Source organism: Callospermophilus lateralis, chromosome 3 (genome assembly GCF_048772815.1).
Source record: "Callospermophilus lateralis isolate mCalLat2 chromosome 3, mCalLat2.hap1, whole genome shotgun sequence".
Classification (NCBI taxonomy): Eukaryota; Metazoa; Chordata; class Mammalia; order Rodentia; family Sciuridae; genus Callospermophilus; species Callospermophilus lateralis.
This window is the reverse complement of record NC_135307.1, coordinates 132,880,739-132,890,174: the sequence shown is the minus strand read 5'-3', so window position 1 is coordinate 132,890,174 and position 9,436 is coordinate 132,880,739. Positions and strand designations below refer to the sequence as shown.

General features: G+C 36.9%; 1 pseudogene; it reads left to right on the top strand.

Moving 5' to 3' along the window:
• The first annotated feature begins 6,626 nt into the window (after nt 1-6,626).
• Nucleotides 6,627-7,303, top strand: LOC143394811 (small ribosomal subunit protein uS7m pseudogene; annotated as a pseudogene).
• The last annotated feature ends 2,133 nt before the right edge of the window (nt 7,304-9,436 follow it).

Here is a 9,436-nt window from a genome sequence, read left to right as displayed (position 1 = left end):
AAGGGCTGGGATGTGGCTCAAGCGGTAGCACACTCGCCTGGCATGCGTGCGACCCAGGTTCGATCCTCAGCACCACATACAAACAATGATGTTTTGTCCGCCAAAAACTAAAAAATAAAATTCTCTCCCTCTCCCTCTCTCTCTCTTTCTTTAAAAAAAAAAATTCTCGCAAATCAAATACAAAAACATATCAAAAAGATAGTGCACCATGATCAAGTGGGGTTCATCCCAGGGATGCAAGGTTGGTTCAACATAAGGAAATCAAGAAATGTAATTCATCACACCAATAGACTTAAAGAATCATATGACCATTTCAATAGATGCAGAAAAAAGCATTTGACAAAACATAGCCCCCTTCATGTTCAAAACACTAGAAAAACTAGGGGTAACAGAAACATATCTCAACATTATAAAAGTTATCTATGGTAAGCCCAGGCCAACATCATTCTAAATGGAGAAAAATTGAAAGCATTCCCTCTAAAAACTGGAACAAGACAGCGATGCCCTCTTTCATCATTACTATTTAACACAGTTCTTGAAACTCTAGCCAAAGTAATTAGATGAAAGAAATTAAAGACATATGAATAGGAAAAGACATAATTCTATACCTAGAAGATCCAAAAAAATTACACAAGAAAACTTCTGGAACTAATAAATGAATTTGGCAAAGTAGCAAAATATAAAATCAACACCTATAAATCAAAGGCATTTCTGTACATCAGTAACAAATCCTCTGAAAGAGAAAAGAGGAAAATCTCACCATTTATAATAGCCACCCCCACCCCCCTGCAAAAAAAATATTTGGGAATTAAAGAAAGAGGTGAAAGATCTCTACAATGAAAATTCAGAACATTAAAGAAAGAAATTAAAAAAAACCTTAGAAGAAAAAACTATCACATATTTACTCATTTGCACAATCCTGAATTATAGGAAGTATTTCAGAATTGCTAAACTCTTATCACTATATAAACCAAAAAACCTACTAAGAATAGTTTAATTTCAATTGAATTTCATACACACACACACACACACACACTTTCAGTTGTAGTTGGACACAATATTTTATTTATGCTAGGTGAGTGCTCTAAACTGAGCCACAACCCTAGCCCAGATTTCTTCTTTACATTGTGGTTATATAATCAAATTATTATACTCAAAAGTTACTTGATTGGTCCTTTCAACCCATTTTCAGTGTGATTATGTTAACTACTTGAAATAGATTTATTAGTTTGTGTTTATACCCTTCTTGTGGATTTAACTTCTGTGTGTGTGGTACTGGATTAACTTAACGTTTTGATACATAAAGCACTGATACACTCTCAAAATTCAAAACTACATAAACAGATTTTTTTTCCAGAGAAGCAGCCTCCCCATTTCTTTCCTTGTCTACCTCCTTAGGGCTATCAATTTCATTAATTTCTGGTTTAGCCTTCACATCTATCATTTCACCTTCTTTCTTACATAAAAGGCAGTATAATATATATATACATACTTTTCTACTATTGTATTAGAAATCACTTTATATCAATTTATAAAGATTTTCCTCATTCTTCTTGCAGCTATACAGTACATTATTGTATGGATGTTTATTCAACAAATTTTCTGTTTGGACATTTAAGGATTCCACAATATTTTACAATTACAGATGCTGTGATAAATAACTTTGTGTACTCATACTTTCCTACTGTTTAAAATATATCTTTAGGAGCTGGGCAGAAGTACACACCTGTAAACCCAGGGATTCCTGAGACTAAAGCAAGAGAGATCACAAGTTTGAGGTTAGTCTCAGCAACTTAGCAAGACCCTGTCTTAAAATAAAATTAAGTCCGGGCGTGGTGGCCCATATCTGTAATACCAGGGAGGCAAAGGCATGAGGATTATGAATTCAAAGCCAGCCTCAGCAATTTAGGAGGCACTAAGCAATTCAGTTAGACTCTGTCTCTAATAAAATACAAAATAGGGCTAGCAATGTGGCTCAGGGGTCAAGTGCCCCTGAGTTCAATCCCTGGTACTCTAAAAAAATAAAAAGGGCTGGGTATGTAACTAAGTGGTAGAGCACCACTGAGTTCAATCCCCAGTACTGCAAAAAAGTTAATTAATTAAAAAAAAAAATATATATATATATAATATATGGAAAATTCCTGCAAATGGAATTGCTAGGCCAAAGTGTATATGCATATGTAACTTGTAAGATATTACCAAATTACACTCTTATTACTACACAACAAACAAAAAAACTACAAAGAATAGTTCAAATTTAATTGTATTTCTTTGCTAAAACCAAAAAAGGTTTTATCAGTTTACATTTCCCATAGTCTCACATTGGTTCTTAAATATTCTAATTACTACAAATCTGATAGGTAAGAAATGGAAATATTTTCATGAAAAGGGTTTTTGTAATTTATTTCAACATCTAAAAGTCTAATCTCTGTAATATTTTCCCTAGCTGCTGCATGTTTTCTTCTTCCTATATGAACTTTGGAATCAACTTATCTAGTACCAATATTTTATATTGATTTAAAAAAAAATTTTTTTTTTGTAGTTGTAGATGGATACAATACCTTTATTTTATTTATCTTTATGTGGTGCTGAGGATCAAACTCTGGGCTCACACTTGGTAGGCAAGCACTCTACCACTAAGCTACAACCCCAGCCCTATACTGGTATTTTTACTGAGATTCTAGAAATGTTATTTTTATGATGTTGTGTTGTCCTATCTTGGAAGTGTGGATGTCTTTTTATTTAATTAAGGCAATTTTTGTGTTACTTAGAAGTATTTTAAACATTTCTTCATTTAGGTTCTACATGATTTTAAATTCCTAAATATTTTATTTCTTTTAATTGTCACTGTAATGGGATTTCCCCCATCATTATATATTGTTTATCTGTATATATTAAGACTACTGCCTTCTGAATGTTAATTGCCTATTGTTAGTTTATGACATTCTTTCTTGCGTTGCTTTTCATATTGATCATGTGTAGTATTCCAGATATATTACTATATCATCTGCAAACAGGGACAATATTACTTTTTATTCTCTAAATCTTATGCCTCTGATTGATTTCCCTTATCTAATTACATTGGCTAAGCCTCCAGTGCAATGTCAAATGATTGAAATTGATATCTTTTCCTCTTCCTTGATCTTAATAAAAATGTCTCCAGTAATTATATACCATGTCTTGTGAGACTTGTCAACATGGCAAATAGTATTAATGATTCTAATAATGAACCATCTTTTCATTCCTGGTATAAATCTTACTTGGTCATGAGCTAATATTTTTATAATGTTATACAGGATTTTATCTGGCAATATTTTAGAACTTTTTCATAGATATTTATAAGTACGATGTATCTTTAGTTTTCTTTTTGTGTATGTGCTATCTTTATCTAATTTGTATATAATTTTATACTTGGTTCACAAAAACTGATGGAATAATTATGCTAAAAAGAAGTGTGATTTATGTGTAAAAGAAATCAAATTTTAAAAAATCTTCTATGATTTCATTTATCAAAAACTGTAGTGACAGAAACCAGATTAATGACCAGGGGAAAGAGGAGAATTACAAAGAGATATGAGGAATCTTATGGGAGTGATGAATGTGTTCATTAATTTGATTATAGTGGTGATGATAATGCATGTGTGTAAAATGGATCAAAATGTACACATTAAAAATGTATATACTTTACTATACATTTATATCAAGTTAGCTGCTTAAAAAAATAAACAAATCAGGCACAGTGATGCCTGCCTGTAACCCTAGCTACTCAGGAGGCTGAGGCAGAAGAATCACAAGTTCGAGACCAGTCTCTGCCACTGAGGCCCTCTCTCAAAACAAAAATAAAACTTAAAAAAGCTGGGGGGTGGGGCATGTCATATAGTTCAGTAGTAAAGTGATCCTGGGTTTGATCCCCAGTATAAAAAAATTAATTTTCAAATTAATGAGCAGAAACTAATGAAATTAGAAAATGAAAAAATACACCTAAAGAAAATAGAAAAAAAAGGAACTTATAGAAAAAAGAGTAAAATATAATAAACATATAACAGAGGAGATTAATAAACCAAGTTTGTTCTGTGAAGACTTATCAAAACCAACAGAAAAGACACTAGTATGGTTTGGATAAGTATCCCCTAATTGTCCCTGTGGCTTAGCCTTACTCCCCAGTTTGATTCTATTGGGAGGTGTTATAGCATTTAAGAGGTGGGATCTAGTGGAAGGTCTTAAGGTCACACAGGACATGGCCTTAAAGGGGACCATGGGAACCTAATTGCTTTCATGTTTTTGCTTCCTGGCTATGAGCGAGCACTTTTGTTTTGCCACATTCCCACCATGATGTACCACCACAGGCCCAAAGAAACAGGACCAATCAATCATAGATGGACCCTCTAAGATTAACAGCCACCATAAACCTATTTTCTTCATAAGTTAATTGTTAGAGTCTGCCGCGTAAGGACTTTTCAAGCAGTGAAAGCCGGCTCTTCCAGTGCCGCGAGCCCAAAACTAGACCTGACCTGGAGGCACAGTCTCGCGGGCTCTTATTCCCTGTGCTCGGAAGAAGTTTGAGTCCGGGACACTCCCCAGGGCCATCTGGAGCTGCCCTGGACGGGACGCTATAGCCAGCAGAAGAGCTACCAGCATCCCTGAAGTTTCATCATTTCCAATAACTAAGCTACAATGGTTCTCCCACACCTGAAAGCTAATGAGTAATGAGCACTATTAAGGCTTATTTCAAATGTAAAAAAAACCTTGAGATAATGTACTAAATTGTTCAGAAGGTTGTTTTCTTAGTGCCTGCTGGAATACTACAGGATTTTTCTTTAGCCATTCGAAGTTCCTGCCTTCATCCCAGTGCCGGTGAAGACGAGGGTGGAAGAATTTACAGTGTTGCTGAGAACCGAACGAAACTTCGGTTGAGAAACAGATGAGACTTCAGAGCTGTTGCTGTTTCTGCTGCTACAGCTTAGGCTAGCTGCCTGCAGAACTTACCTGGACTGTGACTTAAGCTAGCTGCCTGCAGAACTTACCTGGATTGTGATTTACCTGGACTGTGAGTTAATCTATTGAGACACTGTTTTACCTGGACTGAGACAACAAACTGTAATCTACAACAAATTGTAACTCGGTATCTTTGCTAACGGTGTTATTGCTGGTATAATTTTTCCAAGGGCTTCTTGCATGGAGCCGTCAATTGGCTTGGTATTGTGGCATTTTGTTTCCTCCCCTTCTGCTTGTAGCAGATTATTTATGGTGTTTGTGTAAAAACCACTATGGTCGTTATTTAAATTAAACAAAAGGGGGAATTGTTAGAGTTGGTAAACAAGTCTGGATGGCGCCTGGCAAAATGCCAGAGGAGTGGTTTGTGAAGTAAGGCCAGCAAGCCATTAAGTGTGGAGATTCCTTATTGGTTGACTGCTGTATCTAGTTTATATTAATTAGATAAGCTGTGTGGAATGTATAAATACGGCTCCTGTCCTACAATAAACGGCTCCTACTCCTGCTGTATCAGTCTACACAAGTTGCTCGTCGTCACCCCCCCACCCCCCCAACCCCTGTTATTTTGCCCAGCCGGCCAGGCTTCAGCAGTTAATTATCTTAATTACTTTGTTATAGTGGCAGAAAGCTAACAAGGACATACACAAATAATTTAAGGACTGAAAAGAATCTTTGCATACAGCATAGATATGAACACATAATAATTGGTTGTTATGAACAACTGTGGCAATAAATTTTAAAGTTTATATGAAATGGGTAAATTTTTAAAAGATTAACTTGTCAAAACAAACAAAAAGAAACAGAAACTTAAGAAGTTATATCTACAGTAAAAAAAAAAATTCTACCCATAAGGATAACATCAAGACCATATATATTAATTTTTATGAACATTTATGGCAATAAAAGATTCCAATTTTACATAAACCACTCCAAAGTATAGAAGAAGGAACTTCCCACCTCAATCTACAAAGCTAGCATGATCTTGAAACTGAATCCTTCAAGGGCAGTTCAACTGTGAAAAATTCCAGGCTAATTCTTATTCACAAAAATAGATGCAAAAATTTCAAACACTAAATTAGCAAACCAAATCCAGCATACATAAAATAAGCCATGACCAAGTTCTGTTATCTCAGTAATGCAAGGTTGGTTCAGCATTAGAAAAAAATCAACTAATAAAACTCATCACAATATAAAATGAAAGCAGAAAGTCATATAAATATCACTTCCAAGATCTACAAAATAAACAGAATAATTAAACATCCATTCACAATGAAATCCATTCATGACGAAAACACTTATTGAACAAGAAACAGAAGGGAACTCCCCTAACCTGACAGAGGGATATATATTTTAAAATATAATAATCTGCAGTAAATTGAACTTTGGAAAGCTTTTCCTTTTAGATCAAGAATAATACAAGGGCTGGGGATGTGGCTCAAGCGGTGGCGCGCTCGCCTGGCATGCGTGCGGCCCAGGTTCGATCCTCAGCACCATGTACAAACAAAGATGTTGTGTCCGCCGAAAAAACTGAAAAATAAATATTAAAAAATTCTCTCTCTCTCTCTTTAAAACAAACAAACAAACAAAAAAAAGAATAATACAAGAGCCCCACACTGAAGTCTCTGTGAGGCTGATTGGGCCTGACACTAGGCATGCAGTGTACTGTCTGTCCACTTCTAAGGCAAACCCAGGTAATGTGGAGCCACTGTGGTCCTGAATTTGGGGAATCCCTAATTGACAAAGAACATTACCACAAGCCTGTGACTGAGCTCACTGAGCAGGAGAAATATGACCAGGAGCTCAAGAAAATTCAGCTCATCAACACTGCCCCAATGACAAAAACAAACTGTGTTTGAAGATGTAGTGATCAGTAAATTCACCAATATGATGATAAAAAGAGGAAACAAAGTACTGGCCAGATCCCTCATGAACCAGACTCTGGAATCTGTAAAAAGCAAGCAGTTTGAGAAGTACAATGCTACTTCTGGAGAGGAACAAGCAAACATCAAACACGACCCCTAAACCATCTTCCATCAAGCACTAAAAAACAATGAGTCTGTGACTGGGCTGGTACCATCCTTAAGGGTTGCCATTCTACCAGGTCCCCTTGCCCCTAGCCAACTAGCGTTATTGCTTCCTAGCCATGTAATGGATGATCACTGAATGATGGAGAGAATAAGCGCTGATGCTGGAGAAGCTGTCACACAGGCTTCTGCAGGCCTTTCACAACAAGGGCCCAGTGATCAAGAAGCACAACTGGTACAAGAAGGCCAAGGCCAACTGAGCCCTGGCTCACTGCCATTGTTGGTAGAGGGAGAGGAAAGGTTCCCAGAGGAGCCCAAGGCCCTCTGCCACACACACAAACAAAAAACCTCATAAACCACTGCACTTTTGAAAATTACCTGGGGATTAAAAAGTAGTTCATTTTTTAGAATAGAACTGCATGTTTATTGCCTATAAAACCTTCTTTGGGTCTAGAACTGGCTCTCCCTGTGCTATCTCTTTGTAAAGAGGTAAGATTTCTGGGCTGGAGATGTGGCTCAAGTGGTAGTGCGCTCGCCTGGCATGCGTGCGGCCCGGGTTCGATCCTCAGCACCACATACAAACAAATATGTTATGTCCGCCGAAAACTAAAAAATAAATATTAAAAAATTTTCTAAAAATAAAAGATTTCTTCCAAGAAACTCAGGGCCTAGTCTTCTCCCATCTCAGAGTAGGCCTTTGGATGCTATGAAAAAGAAGCAATTTTAGTGTTAGAGAAGATTTATTAGAAAATCTTCACCCTGAACTTGTATAATTATACAATAACTACCATTCATTAAAACTGACTAGAGGAAAGTTAAAAAAAAAATTCAATACAAGAATCAAGAATGCCCATTATCACCACTTTTATGCTCTGGGAATCCAAGCCAGAGCAGTAAATAAGAAAAACAAATAAAAGGTACAATAACTTTTGGGCATGGTGACACATAGCTATAATCCCAGCCACTTGGGAGGCTGAGACAGGAGGATCACAAGTTTGAGACCAGCCTTGGCAGTGAGATCTTGTCTTAAAATAAAAAATGAAAAGGGCTGGGGATGTAGCTCAGTGGTAAACTGCCCCTGTGTCAATCCCCAGTGCCAAAAAGGGGGGAGGGGGAGTACAATAATTGAAAAGAAGCAAAACCATTAGGAGTCACATATGATATGACTGTACATAGAGAGATCTAGAAGAATCTTCAGGGGCTGGAGATGTGGCTCAAGCGGTAGCATGCTCACCTGGCATGCGTGCGGCCTGGGTTCGATCCTCAGCACCACATACAAATAAAGACGTTGCGTCCACCGAAAACCAAGAAATAAGGGCTGGGGATGTGGCTCAAGCGATAGCGCGCTTGTCTGGCATGCGTGTGGCCCAGGTTCGATCCTCAGCACCACATACCAACAAAGATGTTATGTCTGCTGATAACTAAAAAAATAAATAAATATTAAAAAAAAAAACAAGAAATAAATTCTCTCTCTCAAAAAAAATGTTGCTTTAGAAAAATCTTCAGTTTAATTATTAAAATTCTTTTGTGTTTGTGTGTGTGTACCAGGGATTGAATCCAGGGGTACTTAACCTCTGAGCCACATCCCCAGCCCTTTTTATATTTTATTTGGAGACAGGGTCTCACTAAGTAACTTAGGGACTCACTAAATTGCTAAGCCTGGTTCTGAACTCTCAATCCTCTTGCCTCAGCCTCCTGAGCCACCAGGATTACAGGCATGAGCCATTGTGCCTGGCTAATTATTAAAATTCTTAAGTGAGTGTAAATGGCTGAATAATGCCCTGGAGCCTATGATCCAAAGTCTACATAATAACAATTAAAAGCCGTGAATAAGTTTGGTTATGTGATAAAAGCGAATTATTATCACAGATGGAATTAAGGCTGCTAAACAGCTGATCTTAAAATAGGAAGACTAGATAACACATTTTTTTCATTTTTTAAATTATACTTTTTTATCACTTCATTTATACTCATGGTAATTAATTTTCTTCTTCAAATTTTGGTTAGCATTTTCTTGAACCCATCGGTTTCTTCATTAGAGTTTTGAAAAATTCTTACCCAGTCCAAAGTCATTGGAAATCTGTATTTGTCACAATACTTTTCAGTTTCTATGAACCTCCTTGATGACACTGCACTTTTAGATATAGCTTTTGGTGCCAGGCGCAACGGCACACACCTATAATCCCAATAGTTCAGGAGGCTGAGGCAGGAGGATCGAGAGTTCAAAGCCAGCCTCAGCAAAAGCGAGGCACTTAGCAACTCAGTGTGAGACCTGTCTCTAAATAAAATATAAAATAAGGCTGGGGATGTAGCTCAGTGGTCAAGTGCCCCTGAGATTCCTGATACCCACCCTCCTCAAAAAAAAAGATAGCTATTTACAAAACCTTCCAGAAAGGCATCAGAATGAAGCAATTTAGCTG